This window comes from Sminthopsis crassicaudata, chromosome 3 (genome assembly GCF_048593235.1).
Source record: "Sminthopsis crassicaudata isolate SCR6 chromosome 3, ASM4859323v1, whole genome shotgun sequence".
Lineage (NCBI taxonomy): Eukaryota > Metazoa > Chordata > Mammalia > Dasyuromorphia > Dasyuridae > Sminthopsis > Sminthopsis crassicaudata.
Window position 1 is genome coordinate 647,398,875 of NC_133619.1, and position 22,803 is coordinate 647,421,677.

At 38.9% G+C, this 22,803-nt stretch overlaps 1 protein-coding gene and 1 long non-coding RNA gene across 4 annotated transcripts in view; one reads left to right on the plus strand and one right to left on the minus strand.

Annotated features, from left to right (window-relative positions):
- Positions 1 to 22,803, minus strand: part of LOC141564566 (uncharacterized) — a 76,344-nt gene that overhangs the window by 14,754 nt on the left and 38,787 nt on the right. The gene's annotated exons all lie outside the window — the stretch shown is intronic.
- Positions 103 to 16,160, plus strand: LOC141564570 (uncharacterized). The gene is made up of 4 exons (XR_012488653.1): positions 103 to 883; positions 5,503 to 5,604; positions 11,143 to 11,278; positions 12,743 to 16,160. It is a non-coding gene; the product is annotated as an uncharacterized LOC141564570 (long non-coding RNA).

Below are 22,803 nucleotides of genomic sequence, written 5' to 3' on the forward strand. Positions count from 1 at the left end.
AGGCTTCCAAACTCCACCCCGGGGCTCAGATTCCAGCTGGGCCCCGGCTCCTCCTCCCCAATCCCTCCACCACTTCCCCCTCCTTCCCTTCCCCAGCTCTGGGACGCAGACCCTCCTCCTCCTCCGCAGAAGGAGGCCCTGCCCCTGCCACTCTGCTCCCTCCCAAGGCTGTGCCCACCCTGCACCCCCCCACTTCTCCCAGACCACCCCCCCCCTCAGCCGTCCCTGGCTCCCGACAGCCGGGAGCCCATTCCTCCTCCTGCAAACACTGGCCATGCGGCTGCTCAGCGGTCCCCACGTGGGGGTCCCCTGGCAGCCACCGGAGGGGTCTGCCCACCTCGCAGGCCATGCCCCAGCCCTGCCAACAAGGGGCCCTTCTCTGCCCTGAGAGACTCCCTGGAAGCCAGCGGTTTCCTGGGGGTCCCGGGGGCCACAGCACTGACAGCGGACGGTACAAAGCTCCTCTCCTCTTCCCGCTCCACAGCCCTAAGAGCAGGGGCTCGGCTGCGACCAGATTGAGCAACCCAAGTGCTGGGAGGCCCAGCCTCCAAACCCGGGCCCTAAAGGGGAGAGGAGAGGGCCAGAAAGCTGGGCAACCCGGTCCGGGGCACAGGGATGGCAGCGAGCCCGGCGGAGGGGAGAGTGCTGCTGCGGGCGGAGGGAGCTCCAACCTCCGGGAGGAGAGCCCCAGAGACCCTCCGGGCCTTTCTTCCTTATCTGGGAATAGGGAGTGGTGGGCGGGAGGGGAGCCTCAGGGCGAGGGCCGGCGCCCGTCAGCCAGATGTCTGCTCTCCCGGAGAGCAAAGGGAAAGCCTGGGGACGCAAAGCCAAAAAAAGAGTTAACACACACCCAGAGCGGCAGACGCGCACACACACATACAAGGTATCTATTGTCTCTGTATCTGATACAAAAAAACTGTTCCGGAAAAACTTTGTTTCAAAAGTTCTTTTCCCTTTTGATCACTTTCCCTTCTCTGACATTATCCGGATAGTTTCTGTTCCAAAGCTTTTCAGTTTCAAGTAATCACAACGCCTTTTGGCTTTTGTAATTGACTAAATCTCCTTTGATTAAAATCACATCATCCCTCAGCAGAGAGGGGGTTAATATCAGTTTCTCTTGTATACTTTTAAGGTAGTATGCATATTTTTATGTAGTTCCTGTATATTTTTTATCACTTTCTCTCATATACTTTTAAGATAGTATGCATATTATGTAGTTTCTGTATATTTTATATCACTTTCTCTCGTATACTTTTAAGATAGTATGCATATTTTATTTTTCTGAAGTTTCTGTATATTTATATCAGTTTCTCTCATATACTTTTAAGATAGTATGCATATTTTATGTAGTTCCTGTATATTTTTTATCACTTTCTCTCATATACTCTTAAGATAGTATGCATATTATGTAGTTTCTGTATATTTTATATCACTTTCTCTCGTAGACTTTTAAGATAGTATGCATATTTTATTTTTCTGCAGTTTCTGTATATTTATTTGTTTCTCTCGTAGACTTTTAAGATAGTATGCATATTTTATGTAGTTCCTGCATATTTTATATTACTTTCTCTCGTATACTTTTAAGATAGTATATTTTATTTTTATGCAGTTTCTGTATATTTTATATCAGTTTCTCTCATATACTTATATATTATGTAGTTTCTGTATATTTTATATCACTTTCTCTCGTAGACTTTTAAGATAGTATGCATATTTTTATGTAGTTCCTGTATATTTTTTATCACTTTCTCTCATATACTCTTAAGATAGTATGCATATTATGTAGTTTCTGTATATTTTATATCACTTTCTCTCGTAGACTTTTAAGATAGTATGCATATTTTATTTTTCTGCAGTTTCTGTATATTTATTTGTTTCTCTCGTAGACTTTTAAGATAGTATGCATATTTTTATGTAGTTCCTGCATATTTTATATTACTTTCTCTCGTATACTTTTAAGATAGTATATTTTATTTTTATGCAGTTTCTGTATATTTTATATCAGTTTCTCTCATATACTTATATATTATGTAGTTTCTGTATATTTTATATCACTTTCTCTCGTAGACTTTTAAGATAGTATGCATATTTTATTTTTCTGCAGTTTCTGTATATTTATATCAGTTTCTCTCATATACTTTTAAGATAGTATGCATATTTTTATGTAGTTCCTGCATATTTTATATCACTTTCTCTCATATACTCTTAAGATAGTATGCATATTATGTAGTTTCTGTATATTTTATATCACTTTCTCTCGTAGACTTTTAAGATAGTATGCATATTTTATTTTTCTGCAGTTTCTGTATATTTATTTCAGTTTCTCTCGTAGACTTTTAAGATAGTATGCATATTTTTATGTAGTTCCTGCATATTTTATATCACTTTCTCTCGTATACTTTTAAGATAGTATATTTTATTTTTATGCAGTTTCTGTATATTTTATATCACTTTCTCTCATATACTTATATATTATGTAGTTTCTGTATATTTTATATCACTTTCTCTCGTAGACTTTTAAGATAGTATGCATATTTTATTTTTCTGCAGTTTCTGTATATTTATATCAGTTTCTCTCATATACTTTTAAGATAGTATGCATATTTTTATGTAGTTTCTGTATATTTTATATCACTTTCTCTCGTAGACTTTTAAGATAGTATGAATATTTTATTTTTATGCCGTTTCTGTATATTTTATGTCAGTTTCGTATACTTTTAAGATAGTATGCATATTTTATTTTTATGCCGTTTCTGTATATTTTATAACAATTTCTCTCGTGTACTTTTAATATAGTATGCATATTTTATTTTTATGTAGTTTATGCACATTTAATATCAGTTTCTTGTAGTGTACTTTTAATATAGCATATATGTTTTGTTTTGATGTACATTTAATATCAGTTTTTCTCTTAATATAGTATGATCTTTAATGTAGTGGTTGCAAATCCATTTTAAAGTTAAAGTTAAAGCTATCTAAAAAATGCTGGTCTAAGCCTACTTTGGAACAGACTGCTTTCCTGCTTTCCCAGATTTGATCAAATCAGGAGTTTTACCGAAGAAATGTTTTCTTATCAAACAATGAATCTCCTTTGTCTGGTCTTTTCCATTTACATCTCTCCGGTTTCTAAAACCAATTCCAGATGGTTTTGATGACTGAGGCTTTACAATGTAGTTTAAGGTCCGGAAGTATTCCCACATCACCCTTTTTTTTTTTTTCTTTTTTTCAAAAATTTATTTGTTCAAAAGTTAAATACAAAATAGAAAAAAAAAATGCCATGTGCACAGCAGAACCTAAGAGAAGATTCAAAATATAAAGCAATAAATTTCTATTTTAAGCAACCCTATATAAAAATATTACATATTATAAAGCTGTCCATCTTTGCTTCCTTGTAAGTTTGCTTTTTTTTTTTTGCTGTGCATTCCTTTATTCTTTTCCCCTCTTTCCTCTCCTTCTCTAAGATTACAAATAAGCAGTTATATTCATATATACACGTGCATATCTATAGACATACACAGAATCACATATATACGTATACATCTATGTAAAACTGTACTTTGTCCAGTTTCTCTAAAGATGGATAATATTTTTCTTATACTGACTAGTAATTTTAAATAATCTAAAACAATCCAGATGGTTGACATGCAGTGTAATTTCCCTATTTTTTCTTTAACTGTCTGAAATCATGATTACTACTCCTGCTTTTTTTATTCAATAAATTCTACTCCATATCTTTATTATTTGTGTCTATTGTTTCTTATTCTTTTTTACTTCGGCCCTTTGCCTTCCTATTACTTAACCACTCCCTTTCCATGGATCCCTCTTTTATCCTTTTCTCCCAACTGTTCCCCTTGTCCCCATTTCTATCTGAATTATATGTTGTTCTTTCTTTATCCTATTCCCATTGATCTACACACACTTTTATATTCTCCTCTTATCCTGTCCTATCACTCTTTTTATGCATTTAGAAGACTTTCATTCCCTTTTAAATGTCTATGTCATTCTCTCTCTAACCTTGATTTGAAGTGATTAGGGTTCCTTCTAAAAGTTCCTCTCTTACACTGTCTCTCTATCCCCTTAGCCTCTTTATTTCCTTCTGAAGTTACATTTTTATGCCCTTCAGGACATATATATATTGCTGCCTCTTTAACCTATTCCCAATGAGTAGGGTTCCAGAACTACCAGCCCTCCCCCTCCTATCAAATTCCTTTGTGTCATTTCTTCCTCTTGCACCTCATTTGTTTAAGATAATTACTTTTTTTTACCTTTTCCTACATGGTTTTGCTTTTTAAAATCCCATCATACTCAGCCCTACCCAGTCTTTCTTTCAAACTACCCAATTACAAATGACAATCTTCGACATATGGTTTACATTTCCACATATAAAAAATAAAGTTTGTTCTTCTTGAGTGCCTGGCAATTAGTCTTTGATGTTTACCTTTTATTTCTCTTGGATCTTATATTTAAGTTCTTCTATTGAATTCAGATCTTTTTACAATAAAATCCTGAAAGTCTGGCAATTCTTTAAAAATCTTTTTTTTTTTTTTTTTTGGTTCAGCTTTATGCTTAATTTTACTGGATATACTTTCAGCCACAATCTTAGTTTTTTGCTCTTTGAAATATAATGTTTTAAGACCAGCAACCAGCAGTCTTTTTGTGTAGCCATTGCTAGGTCTCATGTGATTGTATTTGGCTCTACTATATTTGAAGCATTTTTTCCTTGTTGCTCATAATGGTTTCTCCTTTTGACCTGAGGGTTTTGGAATTGGGCTATGATATTCCTACAGGTTTTCCTCATAGGATCTCTTTTTTAGGTAGTGATTGATTTTTTTTTTTTTCAATTTCTACTTTCCCCTCTTGTTCTAACATTTCAGGATAAATTTATTTAATAATTTCTTGTGTTATTTATTGTATTAAGATTCTTTTTTTTTTCCATAACTTTCAAGTAGTCCAATTATTCTTGTTTTCTCTTCTTGGTCTACTCTCTAGATAAGGTTTTCTTCAGATTTTATTTTTTCCTCATTACATGTAAAACAACATATTTTTGGTTATACATGTAGATTCATTTTTTTTTACATATTTCCATATAAATCAATTGTTTTTCTTGAGATGGATTACATTTTTATTTTTTCTTATTTGTATCTTTCTTATATCTTATCATCTTATAACTCCACTGGCTTCCCCTTGCCCAATTCTAATTTTTAAGGAGTCATTTTCTTCCTTAAGATTTTGTATCTCCTTTTTCAATTGGTTGGCTTTCTTTTCATAATCTCATTTTTCTTATTCTTTTTTTAAAAGTTTTTTTTTCCCTTAATTTCTTTCATTTGATTTTTAAGTTCTCTTATGAATTCCTTTTGGTTAGCTAAGCATTTGCTATTACTTTGGGGGGGTAAGAGGAGCTTTTTTGCTTCAGTAATGTCCTCTGAAGATGGATCCTTCTCTATTCCTATAGTAACTTTCTATGGTTGGGTTCTTCTTTACCTGCTTTTTTTTTCTTACTAGGAATCATTATTGTGAGCATCTCTAATCCTGGAGAGTGAGCCTCAGATTGCCCTTCAGTTCTCCCCTCTGATCTAGAACTGAAACCAAGAACTCCGCTATCCTGTAAGTACCTACAGCCAGCAGCGTTCTTCTCCACTGTTCATTTGGTCAAATCTTGTCTCATGGGATGTGAAAAATTATTGAGCTTTAAACATTAATTAGAGAATACAGAAAAAAAAAACATCTGTGACCCCCCAAATTCCAATCCAATGTGCAATAAAAGGCACTCCAAACATTTTTAATTTATTATAGAGTCCAAGGAGTCTCTAATTAATTGGGTACTTTTATCTACTTGGGAAAGAACTAAAAATAAAATGAGGCATACAACTCTGCTTGGTCTAGGGGCTTGCCTCTCAATCATAACCATTTTCTTGGCAATCGCTTCACAGCCAATCCGGTTTCTTCTTATAGCTTCCTTTTATAGCTCATAGACTGGCTCAGAAGTCTAAGGAAGAGCCAAGGTATTCTTACAGGTGCTCTCAACGTCAGAGAGTGATTTGGCTAGGGGCCAGTCACTGAGCCTGATAACAGGTTAATTTCTTCAGACAGCTTGAATTGTTCCAGTGGGCAACCCTGGCTTTCAAGACTTCGATCACTGCTAGCCATTCATAACAACCTTGAAGTGATCGACACTCATTTTTCACTCAAACATCAGTTTATGGAGCTAGGGAGCCTCCTAAGGGGGACACAGGGTTCCCCATTGGTAAAGGAGGTGACCGACAAGTTACATCCTAGTTCCGGTATCTCAGTTATAACTAAAAGGCTAAAATGGTGGTTTTATACATAGAGACCAGAGACAAATTCTGAATTAATATATTGGGGAGGGAGGGGAGTTTCATATTAGAATCCATTTTTTAAGTAAGCTTCTATAGCTAAATTTGTAAGAGGAGCCTGCAGATAGTGGGAATTGGCAGGCTTCCCAGTCTGGCTGGTTTCCCAGACCTTGCTGTCAGTCTACTGAGATACCTGACTGGCGGAAAAAGGGAAATGAAACTATTATTGCAAAACGTAATTTTTCTAGTCCCTCTTTTCCAAAGAGAAAAATGGGAAGAGGAAATCCAACGGGTGGATGCTTTTCAATTTTTCTTAATTAAGGATTCACCTAACAAGTTTCACAACTTTTCTGATTAAATGAATGTAGCATGCTTAATTAAGTGAACTTGAGATGGGAATGATTGTTATTTACTTTTTTTAAGCCAAAAAAAAAAAAAAGAAAAGAAAAGAAAAAAAAGAAATCCTTTTCAAATAAAAGTCAAAAGACCACAATTTTTAGAAGCAAAAGGAAACTTACCACCTCGGTTTAGAAAAGCTACCTGGGGCTTAAAGAATATGGGTAACGGAAGCTCAAGGGGAAGGCCAATCTCCAAGGGCCACCCTACTCGGGAGCCAGCAGTGAAAACCCATCTGGGGGGAGGTAGTCCTTTAATGGATTAATGGCTCCATCAGGGAGGGCAGCCTAAAGGAAGCCTGAGTCCCATCTGAATTGCCAGAATGTGACCCCCAAATTCCAAATGGATATTCAACCACTTGAAGCATTTCCAATTTCCTAAGGAATCCAGAGTCCCTAATTAATTGAGCCCAAGTTCTTTCTCAAGCTCAGGGACCCTTCCTGCTACTTTTATATATCTGGGAGAGCATTTAAAATAGAACAAGAAAAACATTTAAAATGAGACATAAGATTGGTTAATACTAAAAACAGGTATGATTAGTTGAGAAGTTTTCCCATCAATCATAGCCACTTTCTCAGGAGGCTTTTGAGTTAACCTCAGTAGAGGTTTTCCTAGAAAATCAAACACCCAGTGTTTTGGCCAGTGAAATAAGGAAAGGAAAGGTCACAACAGAGCAGTGGGCAATCATAACGGTGAAAGGTCTTGAAGCTGCAATCAGCAAACTTCAGGATTAAATGTAATGTGCTTTTCTATAATGAAGTTACAAGATTTTATTCTACAAGGTATAATGATACCATGAGTACCAATATTGCTTTAAACAAAAAAGGTTATTTGGTCCTAACATATTTTTATCCTAACAGTGGGCATTAATATACATCAGTAATTGAAACTGAATCCCATTCTGCTTAATTTGCTACTTACTGATGCTTATCAAATCAAAATGAACTGAGTAAATGCTGTTATTTGAGTAGGGGATATCAAAATTATCTGCACAAATCTCAACTGCCCCTGACTTCTTGCTACATGTAAATCCTCCTCCTCAATCAGCTTATTTGGGAGCCTTCTAATTGTAGTTTAATCTTTAACCTGATTTTATTTTATTTTACTTCTACAGTTTTTTGGACAAAGTTTATTTCTTTAGGTGATGTATTAACTAAATTTGTTCCACATTTATGACACTGAAGGAAGTATGAGATCATGAATCTTTCTCTTGAAATTTTTGGCCTAAGAGAAATATAAGATTGCAATATTTAAGTGATTTCTTTGTCCAGATAATGTAACTTTGCTTATAAAAAACTTTGCTAGAATCCTCATGATGCTACATGTTTTCTCCGAGACCTGAATCTATCCTTGAGCACATTCATAAGAACTGGGTTTTTTACCTTTATGATTTTTGCATTGTAATAAAGAGATATTTGGCAGCAGTTACCATCCCCTACTCCCCAGTACAAGACACACCCCTAAATCTTCATAAGAAAAGATTAATTTTAATTTGCACTTCTCTATTTAATAGTGATTTGGATCAGTTTTCAGGAATTACAGATAGCTTTGATTTCTTCTGAAAACTGTCCTGTTATATCTATTGGGGAATGACTCATATTTTTATAAACTTGACTTCTTTTCTTTGTACAAAAACCTTTTTAGTTTAATGTGGTCAAAATATCCATTTTATAACCCACAATGTGCGCATGTGCTCTCTCTCTTCCCTCCTTCCCCCTCCCTCCCTCCCTCTGTCTCTGTCTCTGTCTCTCTCTGTCTCTCTGTCTCTGTCTCTCTCTCTCTCTCTCTCTCTCTCTCTCTCTCTCGTTTCATCATTTTTCCTTTATGCATAGATCTGTCAAGCCAACTATTTCACGTTCCTCTAATCTGCTTTATGATATTTATTTCTAAATCATGTACCCATTTTGACCTTATCTTGGTATACAGTGTGAGGTACTGGTGTGTACCTTGTTTCTATCAAACTGCTTCCAGGTGTTTTACTAGGGAGGATGGTGTATTTTGTCAAAGGCGTTTTCCCCGCATAAATCCCACTTAGTCACCATGTCTGCGCTGATTTCCCACCACTCCATTTCCATTCGTACTGAAACCCGAAAAGATTCTGAACAGAAAAGATTTAAGAATGGAAGAGAAAACAGGAAGTGGTGAAATGGGGAAAAAAATCTTTGTAGCAAAATTTCTCTGAAAGGAGTTTGGTGGATCCAAGATATAGAAACAATTTATACACACACACACACACACACATCTACATACATGTGTTGCTATATACATGTACACATCTATGTGTGTTGGTCTATACATGTAAATATACATCTGCATATTTGTTGGCATATATGTGTACACACACAGCTAGCTACATCTACATATAAGTTGATATGCACACATAGATACATCTATTGATACATGTGTACATCTACATATCTGTTGAGGTGTACATATATGTTCATTTATACAGATATATGTGTACCTTGTAATCTACATGTGTTCACACCTGCATTACACTTATATATGTTGGCGTGCAAACATCTACACACATGTATGTTGCGATGCATGCACAGTATACATCTATGTGTGCTGATATATACCTATGTGTTGGTGCGTGCACACGTGAAGTCTACATATATTGTTAGGATTACTAGGTGAATTCTCACCTTGTCACTGTCCAGACAACCTGAGTTCTCACCTAGTAATCCGTTGAGACACATGCAACACATAGCTCTGCATTGTGTTGGTATATGCATGTATGCACATATGCCTCTGTATGTTGAGACATGTGCATGTGTATGAGCATGTGTGTTGGTTTTATATATGCACATGCACACATGTATGTTAATAGGTGTGTGCCCGTGGCTTGGGTTTTCATCCCTAAACTTTCCCTCCCCTTTCCGATTCAGCTCAGGAGAGTGGAGCCCAACCCCCCCCCCCCCAGTAACCAGGCCCATTCCAATCGGGAGGACTGGATGCTCTGTGTTGTGAGTGCCTTAAGGCCCCATTCTCCAGCCCAGTACATTTTCTCGGGAGGGAATCAAGAGTCAGTGACAGCGTTAAGTGTCTGAGGTCATATCTGACCTTAGGCCCTCGTCACGCAGCTGTCCCTCCCGGCCACCACTTCTGTTTGCAAGATAAAGATTCCCTTTACTTTTTGTAAAAAAAAAAAATATATATATATATATATATATATGAGGGATCATTAAGGATCTGCTTTCCCTTCACCCCCAACAGCAACTCTCCCTCTGGCCTCCGGCTGCCATCCAGGCCTCCGGCCGTCCCTGTGCCCAGGACCAGGATGCCCAGCTTCTGCCCCTCTCTCCTCCCTAATAGCACCAGGTCTGGAGGGGTGGAGAGGGAACTAGTGGGACTCCCAGGGGATGCACTGCAGTTGCTGCGCCAGGTAGTAGCCAAGGGGAGCTCTGGAACATACCCCGACCCCGGGGACCGGACTTCCGGTTTCAGCTCTGGAGCTCCATAGGGTCCAGCTGACTTCCAGTGAGACTGTCCCTTAGGTAAGAAAAGACAAAGGCCCCTGAGAGCAGGGCTGGGGAGGAAGGAGGGGCAGGTCACTGAGAACAAGATGGTGATGGCCCCAGACTGGAGGGGAGCTAGGAGGGTGCCCGGCAGCAGGGGGATGGAGACCCGAACCTGAAAAAGTTAGGGGGTGTGAGGGATGGCTGGGTGGGATGGGGGGGGGGGGGCCTCCTTGCAAGAAGAAGGCCAGGAGCTTCTGCTGCAGAGGAGGGACCAGAGAAGGGGGGGGGCAGTCAGGGCTGACCAGCCAGTGGGTGGGGCCCAGGTGGAACTGGAGCCTGGGGGGCCATGGCGGAAACCAAGGCAGTCCATGTGGTGGGGGCAGGGCTTGGGGAAAGATGGGCGGGGCCCGAGTTCCTGGTCCTGAATGTGATTGGAGGGAAGGGTCTGGGCTGGGGGGCCTCCAGGGCTGAGCAGGTGGAGCTTTGGACTCTTAGGACTCCCCCAGGCAGGGGCTCTGTCTTCTGCCCCCAGAGGTAGAGACCTCTCAGACTTCCCTCCTGGGACCTGAGACCTCTGCCCAAGCAGGTCCCAGGAGGTCTGAGCCAGGACCCACTCCTGCCCCGCTGTCTCTGCCCCTGACCCCACCTTCCCCATCCGACCTCCCCGAGAGGTCTGCCAGGAGACCGCCTCTTCAGAGCCAAACTTTCCCAAGGGACGCTGCCCCAATGTCTGTCACCCACAGCAGCTGATGAGGGAGGTCACTGAGGCTCGGCCTGCCCTCAGCCCACCTGGGATCTCAAAGCCCCTTCAGCCTCCTGGTCCCGTGGAGGAAGCTGGGAGTGGGGTGGGGAGGAGCGGGCATGAAGCCAAAGGGAAGGAGGGGGGGGGTCCTCTTCCTGTCCAGACCAAGTTCACTTCCAAGCCTGACCTTCCCCTGAGGGCGCCTCTGAGACCTTACCTTCTGTAGTTCCAAGCAGGCTCCTCCAGCCCGGGAAGGGAGGCACAGGCAGAGTGTCCCCCACTCTGAGATCCTCCCCAATCCAGCTGGCAGAGGACCCAAGACCAGAGACAAGGCCCCTGGCAGCCGGAGCCCCTCGTCCCAGGTAAGTGCGGTCCCTCCCCGGAGCTGAGCAGGGGGGGCCCAAGGGAGCAGAGGAAGCTTCCTCCTGTCAGAGGCAGGGAAGCCCTGGCAGGGCTGGCAGCAGGGCAGGAATTGTCCCCCTGGCACTGCCCATTTCCTGCCCCACTCAGGTCACATGGCTGCTCCCGGGGCTCTCTGAGTCCTTCTCCTTTGCCAGGTCTCAGGTCCCATCAATGAGCACTGAGAATGGCTCCCAGGTGCCAAGTACTGTGCCCACCCCTGGAGGGGAGGTGAGGGAAGGTTAAAAACAACAACAAACAAACAAAAAAAAACCAACAGTCTCCATTCTTGAGCAGCTGTGTCCACACAGGCTCTCTATTGTATACATGGGAAACACTCTGGAGGCTCCAGCAGTTTCAGGGAGCAGAAAAGCTGTTTTTTAGCAGAGATGGGAAGGAGGCAGAGAGGCCCAGGAAGGAGGCAGAGAGGCCCGGGGAGGAGGAAGGACATTCCAAGGATGAGAGAAGCTTCTGGATGCCAGAGTTATGGGATGGAGGGTCTTGGTCAAAGCTCAGCCAGAGCCCAGGTCCTGAGTCAGAGAGGATAAGGAAGGGATGAAGGTATAAGAAACAGGCCTGGGGCCAGAGTCTCTATGGAAAGTAGGCAACCCCTCCCAAATGTCAAAGGTTCCCCAACCTCCAGCCATTCTCTTGGCTCCTAAATCCCAGCATTCTAGAGGTCAACAGGACTGTTCAGATTATTTATTCCTCATTGATATCCCATCAGTATCTTTCTTATAAAATCACTTCAATCTCAAACCCCAGGCAATAAAACGATCCAAATCCTCATTTCAATTCCTTGTTTCTATATAACTGAATAAGAAATTAAGAAATAGGTGCCATGAACAAGGGAAAGCAAAGCTGTATGTATGGCACAGCAAACCTAGTGCCAATAAAATCTAGAACACTTTTCTCCACTTGGCTGGAACATCCAGATCACTTGGTGCAGCTCAGAGTGTTATTAGAAATCCTTTCATTCAGACAAGACTTTATTTCAGCCTTTTAGGAAATCAGGGAAATAAATGCCTTTCTCTGGGAGTTTCCTCACTAACTATAGAGAGTCTTCTTAATCTATGACCTAAAACACTTCCAGAGAGGGGGGATTTCCCGTTCCCTTCTCCCTTTCTCCTCCCCAGATTCTGACACCTCAGGGACAGAGCACTACGTGATTTCATGGGGAAAACCATTCTGTAGTAAGCCATTTCTCCAGCTTTTATTATTCCAACGTGATTATCATCTCTGTTCTCAGTATCGCACTGGACCCCTCGTGATGATGGAGTTCATATGCTGGCTTGGACACTCATAAAGGTTATATGAGTTTGGGCAAAGTCCTTCTGGGTTTCAGTACCTTCCTGTTAAGCTTTTGGCAGTTGGACTAGATCAACTCTGAATCTTCTTTCACTTTTAATCAGTTTTTGATGGTTTAGGAGTCAGTGCCGTTCAAGGACATGGCTTTTTACTTCACCTGGGAGTGATGACTCCTCCTGGACCCTTCTCAGAAGGAGCTGTACAAGATGATCACACTGGAAAATGTCCAGGACCTGCTGTCCCTGGGTAAGGACCATTTCACCCTGAATGTGCCATCAAAGGAGTATCTTCATTTCCACCCTCGTGTGCAGAGTTTGAACTTTACCAATTATTCCAAAGACAAAAGGGCTGGTTCCTCCACAGGGTCTGTCTGGCTGTCCCGGGAAAGGTGTCTGAATTGTGGGCTGGGAAGCTGGCACCTTCATCTGTTGCCCCTGCAGAGGCTTCTTTCCTATTCTAGGTAGCTTCAGCTCAAAAGTCAATCTACTATTAGCAAATCTTAGACTTGGAGATAATCTTAGAGATTATATCATCTTGTTCAGCCTCTAACTAGAATTTTTTCTGCAAAATCCTGAAAACTGCCCATGCAGCTTTTCCCGGAAGAAGGGCAGCAAAGGAATCCCTATTTGCCAAAAAAGCAATCCCCTTCCTGTGGAGTACGGGATAGTTTCTTGGAGGGTCTCAGGGTCAGCCGGAGTCAGGATGAATTAAAGGTCTTTAGGGGGAGAAGTGAAAGAGATAGACAAATTGCCAATAGATGGTTTGCCAATGATATATCCTGGAGTCCAAAGTTACCAATTTCTCTCCTCCTTGATCTGAGGCAAAGTCATTTTGGCCTGTCTCACCCCACCCTCTCATCCTTGCCTAAGATTATCTTAACACCAAACACTGAGCCAGCATCAACGGTGAGAAGAGACATTTATCCAAACATATGCTAATAATCGTTGTCTCATATCGAATAGGTAATTATATAATATATACACATATATACAACAATATATTTATTCTTAGTCTTTCTTCATTCTTTCCTCTAATTCCTACAGAGCTGATGGGAAAGGCCATAAGTATTTGTGTATACCTACTATGTGTCAGCCACTGTACTAAATAATACAAATATTTTCTCATTTGAGCCTCACAACACCTCTGTGAATTTGATACTATCATTGTCCCGAGTTAATAGCTGAGGAAACTGAGGCACACATATGTGCCCAGAAGCATTCCTGCCTCTAAGTCTAGGATGCTTACCACTGCACTACCAGCTGCCTCTAATTTCTAAATAACTGGAAGTTACAGAAAGGGCCATCCTTCTGTGAAAGAGATGAACAAAGATAGAATTTTCTAATTCCCGATCAGCTGCAGAATCCCACAATCGCCCTCCAAAGACCCCAACAATTAATACCATGGAAATAACCAAATGGTTACCATCCTTGAAGACTCCCATGGTCTTTTGCTTACATTGTGCCCTTTCCCTAAAGAGGTTTAAGTTATAAGTTTCTCTACATTCTCGACTTCTCTATATTCCTTGTGCCTAGGACTTCCACTTGCCAGAGAAGACCTGACTTCCTATTTTCAGGAAGAAAATGCACCATGGGTTCTGGAACCAAAAGCAGATGTGTGAGGGCGGTTATCAGGATGCATTTATGTCCTGTAGTGAAGGGAGTGCTAGCCTCATGGACAGGAAGATCAGTCTTGGAAATCCTTTTTAGATACTTCTAAATAATATGACCTAAACCTCAATCCCCTTCTGTAAGTTGGCTGGACTCCTGGCCTTTCAGTTCCTTCCGGCAATGAGGATCACAGCTCAGTGATCATTTGGAATTTGGAGACATAAAACTCTCTTGACACATCCAAAAAGGGCCGAGCCTGTACACTATGAACATGTTCCTAGATTTTCTTCAAGTCAATAAGCATTTATTAAGCACTTATTCCTGCCCTTGTGGTAAGCATGAGGAATACAAAGAAAGGCAGGGGACAAGTGCTGTTCTTAAGGGTACATCACATACAGGAGAAATTAGAACTAATAAGCAAAGCAGGAGACAACATGGGGTGAGGAGTGGTGGGGTCATGCCATTTCAGGGATCAATTATTGACATTGATCCCTCACCCTTCTCTAAGGGACATCTTCTAAGGATGGAGGCAGGGACAAAGAAGAAAGATCAGGGGAAATTCTGGAGAATACCTAATTAATTCTCATAATAAAATGTGCATTGGATAAATTCATCTGTAAAAATTGAAGAGAGTAGAATGCATTAGAAAGCAGAAGCACGTTATGTGTTGTGTAAGAGCCTTTGACACAAATATTCACACAGCATTAAAATGAGAGGACGGCATTCTGTGATCCTACACTGATTCATTGTTGGTGGAGTTGTGAACGGATTATTTTGGAACAATCTCCCTAAATTCTCTCCCCATGATAAGTACTACACCTATAAGCTAAAGGAACCTCAGAAAGAGAAAAAAGATCCATTTATACAAAGCAAAATTATGGCTGCTCTTTTCTGTTGCAAAGATATGGAAACAAAGATGATATCCAAATATTGGGAATTGCCAGAAGAATTGACGATCTGAGAATATAATGGACAAATGTTGAGTTATAAGAAATAATGAAAAGCACAGCATGAAAAAAAAACCCAAGAACTGATGTAGAGAACTGAGCAGAGCCAGTTTACAACAACACTGGTAAATGCAGCGAGCAATCATAACTCCAGAGCAGGCGCTCCCCCAGATCTTGTTTTTAAAACTCCATTCAAGAATGAAAATAAAGTGTGTTCTGAACTCCTGGTCATTTAATATTCTACTTAAAATAGTCTTTAAAATTTATGTATTTTTTATCTTGCACAATTGATATTTAATGAGATTCTTTTCTATTAACCTGCATGATTGCTAGGTAAATTTCCTTATTTTATAGATTTTTGTTGAATAGGAATAACATTTTAAATCAAATAATTTGCAGCTGGGAGTATGTTGAATAAAACATAATGTGTAAAATCCATTTCAAAGTTAGAATTTTTCTCTAAACAAAACTTTACAGGTATTTGATTCATCACCTGAGTCAATCTGTGTCAAGTTGAATTAATAAAAGCAGCAACAACAACAACAAAAAATAATAATTAGCATTTGTATAATGACTGCTTCATGCAAGTTAATAGATTAAATGTTTTATGGACAATATCTCATTTGATCTTCACAACAATGCCTAAAAATAAGTACAGTTATCTCCATCTTACACTTAAGGAAACAGTATGGCAGCAATTGTGACTTGCTCAGGGTCACAGTGCTAATAAGTATCTGAAGTCATATTCAACTACTAATTCCAACTCTCTATTCAAGATGTTCCCTGCTGTCTTTTGATTTATAACCAGAATACAATGAATAGGGTTTCTTCACTCATGGACAAGGGTAGAAAATAGAAGGGAAAATTTTACAAGCTCTCTTGTTGAAAGATGAAAATTTGTTTTTTGTTTTCATCTGCCAAATCAGTCAACAAAGTGCATGACTTAGCCACTATTATAAAAAAGAAAAAAAAAAAAAAAAAAAGAAACAGCAGCTGTATTTTTCTATTGGTTAATGACAAGCAGTGTTTTAAGGGGATAAAACAACCGTTATAAGGAAAGATCTCTTTAGATACAACTTTTTTCTTTCTCACTCTCAGAAACTTTGTGGAATGACAGACCTACGTTGCCCAACAGTTCCCTCAAAAATCCATTAGGCTGAAGAACAGTAAATAAACAGAAAACAAGTTCACATCAGAAAGTAGCTTTAACATGCAAAGAGAGGCAAGGTGATGTTTGCTTTTTGTAGAATGTATGATAGTCCATGATATTTTCAATGTCATATGTATTCCTAGTGATCATGTTTCTCAAAGATCCTGCCATATGTAATGGAAGAATACAACCATTGGTTACATCGTGATGGTTATTACAGTGATGAGATTACAAGATAACCTTGGAATAAAGTGAATACTGTAGCACAGTTTACAAAAAACAAATGAGGGCATTGCATACCTATGACCATTCATTAGGAATTGCTTTGCACCTATATGTCTAATGTTTCTGACAGTTTAGAAAAAATTTGATGTCAGATTAAGAAATCAGAAGACAGAATTAAAAGTCATCCCTACTTGAATGTCAAAAATCACTCTATATCTCATCATGACACTTTGGAATCAATGAAGATAATTTTTTTAATATGTGGATAATAGGCATCCTAAAGAAATGATGAGCAAAAATATAATTTATTATACCACAGAGGAATAGATAAAATGGCTGGTAGTCATGTTCTGGTCTCAGACACAGAAACAGAAAATGTCAGATTAAAAGGGGTCACCAAGGAAATCATTATGCTTAATGATACAATAAGTGACAAAATAATGTAAACATTTATTATGTGTACAGCAAATGCAAAATATTTATTGGTCTTTATAGATAGAAGAAAAGTTGGATATAACTGGATATTATTCTATGATAGTTTAAAAAAATAGACAAATTTCTCAGTTTAGACTATAAAATTTATAAAGAATGAACTGTGATGGTATGTCAAAACTGATCAGTACAAAAAAAATCAGAAAACTTATCTCAGATTGGCAAAATAAAAAGTAAAAAAAAATTTTAAAGACATTTGAGATATACCCAGAACCAAAATGGTGGAGAGAAGCCGGGAAATTGCTAAGATCTCTCCAGTTTCCCTCTGAAATAATGTTAAATCAAGCCTCTAAACATATTTTGGAATGACAGACTAAAAAAAAAAAAAAAAAAAAAAAAATGAAGTGAACTATTTTCCAGCTTAAGAAGGACTTCAAGAAAGATGTTTCACTTAGAGAAAAGAGGAGCACAGGCCAGTGCAGAACTTTGAGCCATATCACAGATTTGCAATTGATACCCCTCAGTCCTGCCTCAGCAGGCCAGTGGCACAGCCGACCAGCTGTGAGACCTCCAGGTCAGGGCAGAAGAACCTGTCAGCCTGAGAACCAGGCAAAATAGGCAGGAAAAGGCCACGCTATCCCAGTGCACAAAGGAAGCCACCAGTACATAAAGCCAGTGAACAAAACACTGGTGAAGAAGGACAGGGTGAAAAGAGAAAATTGTATAAATAGGGTTAGGAGAATAGGATGGAGGGAAATACAGTGAGTAATCAGAATTGTGAATGTGAATGTAAAATCTCCCATAAAATTAGAAGAACAGAGCAGAGTGGATTAAAAAACATAACCCTACAATATGTTGTTTATAAGAAACACATTTGAAGCATAGAAATATACAAAGAGTTAAGGTAAAGGCTGGAGCACAATATATTATGCTTCAGATGAAGTTTAAAAAAAAAAAAAAAAAAAAAAAAGCAAGGGGTAGCAATCCTGAACTCAGACAAAGCAAAAGCAAAAATAATTCTAATCAAAAGAGATAACAAAGGAAACCTTATCTTGCTAAAAGTTATCATAGACAATGAAGTAATAGCAATACTAAATATATATGTACCAAATATATCATCCAGTTTCTTAAAGGTGAGTTGAGTTCTACAAGACAAAATAGATTGCAAAACTATACAAGGGAAATTTCAATCTCACCCTTTAAGAGCTTGAAATATTCAAAATAAACAAGGAAGATGTTAAGGAGGTGAATAGAGTTTTAAGAACTCTAAAGAAAACTGAATGGGGATTAAAAAAAAAAAAAAAAAAAAAAAAAAAAGGAATATATCTTTTCTGTGGCACCTACACAAAAGTGACCAAAAAAACTTCAATATCCAATGCAGAAAGGCAGAAATATTAAATGCATCCTTTTTCAGATGATGAAACAATAAAAATTAAATGTAATAAAAAGCTATAGGAAAGACAGACTAAAAACTAATTGGAAGTTAAACAACCTAATCCTAAAAAATGAATAGGTCAAACAACAAATCATAGAAACAGTAATTTCATCCAAGAGAATGACAATAATGAGACAATATGCCAAAATTTAGGGATGTAGCCAAAGCAATTCTTAAGGGAAATTTTATATCTCTTAATGCTTACATGAATAAAATAAAAAAGAGATCAATGAATTAGGCATGCAACTAAAAAAGCTAGAAAAAAAACAAATTAAGAAAACCCAACTAAATATCAAATTAGAAATTCTGAAATCAAAAAAGAGATTAATAAAATTCAAAGTAAGAAAACTATTGAACTAATAAATATAACTAAGAACTGGTTTTATAATTTAAAAAATATAAAAGTAAATAAACCTCTGTTTAATTTTATTTTTAAAAAAGAAATAAGAAAATCAAATTAAATTACTAGTATCAAAAATTAAAAGGGTGAATTAACCACTAATGAAGAAGAAACTAAAACAATAATGGAGCTATTTTGCATCCAACTATCTGCCAATAAATTTGACAATTTAAGTGCAATGGATAAATGTTCACAAAAACACAAATTGCCCAGATTAACAGAAGAGAAAATAAAATACTTAAGTAACCCCATTTTAGAAAAAGAAACTGAAAAAGTCATCAACAAATTCCCTAAGAAAAAAATTTCCAGAGCCAATAAATGAATACACCAAACATATAAAGAACAATTAATTCCAATACTATATAAACTATTTGAAAAAAAAAAAAAAAACAGGCAAATGAGTCCTACCAAATCCTTTTTAATAACACAATTATGTTGCTAAAAACTACTCCAGGAAGAGCCCAAACAAAGAAAATTACAAACCAATATCCCTAATGAATATTGATGCAAATTTTTAAATAAAATATTAGCAAAGAGATTATAGCAATTTATCACCAGGATAACACACTATGATCAGGTGAAAGTAATACCAAGAATATAGGACTGGTTCAGTATTAAGAAAACCATCAGAATAATTAACCATATCAATAACAAAACTAACAGAAATCATATGATTAGCTTAATAAATGCAGAAAAAACTTTTGAGAAAATACAGTACCTATTCCTATTAAAAACACCTGAACATAGGAATAAATGGAGTTTTCCTTCAAATTATAAGTAGTACCTATCTAAAACCAGCAGCAAACACTTTATGTAACAGGGATAAGCTCAAAGCCTTCTCAGTAAGATCAAGGATGAAGCAAGAATGCCTATTTTATCACAATTATTATTCAATATAGTACTTGAAATGTTAACTTTAGCAATAAAAAAAAAAAGAAATCGAAGGCATTAAAATAGGCAACAAGGAAACAAAACTAGCACTCTTTAGGCAGATGATATGATGATATTCTTAGAGAATCTTAAATCAACTAAAAACTATTTGACATAATTAACAATTTTAGCAAAGTTGCAGGATATAGAATAACTCACACAAATCATGAGCAAATATTTCTCTGTATTACTATATAACAAAGTTCAGCAGCAAGAGTTTGAGAAATTTAATTTAAAATAATTGTAGCCAATATAAAAGACAAACCCAGGAACTATATGAACACAATTACATAACACGTTTCACACAAATAAAGTCAGATCTAAATAATTTGAAAAATATCAGTTGTTCATGAGTAAGCCAAGTTAATATAATAAAAATTACAATTCTACCTAAATTAATGTATTTACTCAATATCATGCCAAAGTACCAAAAATTTATTTTATACAGATAGAAAAAATAATAACTAAATTCAGGTGGAAGAACAAAAGGTCAAGAATCTCAAGGGAAGTAATGAAAAACATGCAAAGAAAAGTGACTGAGCTATACCAGATTTAAAACTACTATTATAAAGAAATAATCATCAAATCTATTTGGTACTGCCTAAGAAACAGAGTGGTGGATCAAAGCAATAGATTTGGTATACAAGACACGATAGTCAATGACTACTGTTTGGGATAAAAACTCACTATCTGACAAAAATTGCTGGGAAAACTGGAAACCAGTAAGGCAGAAACTAGGCACAGACACAGGCACAGACCTATACCAAGATGAGGTCGGAATGGGTTCATGAGCTAGATATGAAGAGTGTTAGGAGAGCAAGATAAATCATTATGGAAATGCTAGCTTCTAAAATGGTTACTAAAGTCATGAGTCTCGTGGTAAAGTCAGAAGGCTGAACATTGGGGAGTCACTTTTAATTCAAAGTGATATACAGAACACTGCAGGTGAAGGCTCAGCTATCCCTGATGGACTACATCATAGTGCCTCAGCTGCCTCCTATTCTCTCCTTCTGGGGCAGGGCTAGCCCAGCCGCCCCTCACTGCCCAGACCAAGCCATCTCACAAGGGCCCTTCTTTTCAACGGCCCATTTATAGTACTCTTGTCAGACACATGCACAATTTACCTTAGACTGTATGTTCCCTGAGGGTGGGGACTTCTACCTTGCCTATGTGCCCTAGGAGCCACCCCAAAGATTGGCAGCCCACTGATACTCGAACCGAGCTTAACAAAGAGACCATTTTGGTCTTCTGTGAGAACGGAGATCACCAGCCAATCACCAGATGCTCCCTCATTGAGGTCAGCGTGACTCTCTTTTGCCCCTCCCCATGTTAGGTTTATTCATCTGGAAACTTAAAGGCATGTAAAAAAAGGAATCTCTGTATTTCTGCAAAAAGCACAAAACTTTGGTGCTATGAGCCTGACCCTACCTGCTGCCCCCTCTCCTACTTGGGGTCTCTGCCCACAGGGCATGGCCAGGGACTTCCTAGTCTGCCTTTCAGAAGGTCAGATGTTGGCTGAGAGAGGAAGGAGGCAGGAGGTCCAGGGGAGGAGAAGCAGCTGGAAAGGCAGAGCCAGGGCATAGAGGGCCTCATGCAGCATTCAGCCAGGAGGCCGGAGTCCCAGATCCAGGAGGAGAGGAAAGACAGGGAAGGCTCTGGGGGTCAGTTCTGCTGGTCATAGAAATATGATCTCATTTCATCCTATAGTGAGAATTGTCGGGGGCCTGCCAGAATAAAGTAGCATAAGATGTGGCCAACAGGTAGGTGGCAGGTGTTTTTCATTCACACAAGAGTATGGCTCATATGAGTAGGTGATGGAGACCTGGGCCCTTCGATTCCAAAAACTACATATGCATTTAGAAATAGGTGTTGTGTTTGTATGTATATTTAGTCTTTCTTCCTAAGGTCCTTGACCCAGAGAGAGTATAAAGGAGTTTGGGATAATACCTGATAGGGAATTTAGACAAGAAAAGGGATATTAAAGAGAGAGAGAGAAAGAGAGAGAGAGAGAGAGAGAGAGAGAGAGAGAGAGAGAGAGAGAGAGAGAAACAAATACTTCCACTGTCCAAAGGCCTTAATTCTGCTTTTTTATCTGTCCAGTCATATTTCACACGATGTACTCTCCATATAAGTTATATAAACAAGGTGGCAATATGGAGTCTGGTCATCCTTTTCTCCCCCAATATTAGCCCAAGGAGTTAGTCCACATTTGGTTCTGTTGATTCATGGCCCGCAGACAGGTTTTTCAGGAGACAAGTAACATGATCCGGTCCTCCCACCTCTTTGACGGCTTGCCACATTTTATTGTGATCCACACAAAGACAGTCAGTGAAGCAGAAGTAAAAGGTTTTTTGGTTTGTTTTTCTGGAACTCGCTTGCTTTCTCCCTAATCCAGCCAAAGTTGGTGATTTGGTCTCTTAACTCCTCGGCCCCTTTGAAGACCAGCCCACACTTCCGATAATTCTTGGTTCCCATACGGCTGAAGGCTGGCTTGTGGAGCCTTGAGTGGAGCCTTGCTGGCGTGTAAAACGAGAACATTCTTTCGCCTTCCTTACGACGGCGATGTAAACTGATCTTCAAATCTAGTGGGCTGGGATGTCTTTCCCAAACTTGCTGGCAGACTGAGAGCAGCCCTTTGCCAGCATCATCTTTCAGGATTTTAAATCCCTCTGAAAAACGCCATCACCTCCACGCACGTTATTGTTAGTGACGCTTCCTAAGGCCCCTGACTTCATTCTCCAGGATTGTCTGGCTCCAGATCAGTAAATACACCTTGTGCTTCTCAGTGACCTTGTGTGTGTGTGTGTGTGTGTGTGTGTGTGTGTGCTGTGTACACATAGGGATAAGTGATTTGTCCAGAGTCACACAGGCAGTTAGTACTAAGTATCTGAAGCCAAATTTAAATTCAGATTCTCCTAACCCCATTGCGCTATCAAGTACCTCTCCTCTTTTTTAATCTCTTCTACTTCTGTTAAATTCCTACAATTTTCTTCTCTTATGTTTATTTTTGCATGGAATATGCCCTTTAATTTTTTAAAAGATCCCATGTTCTAT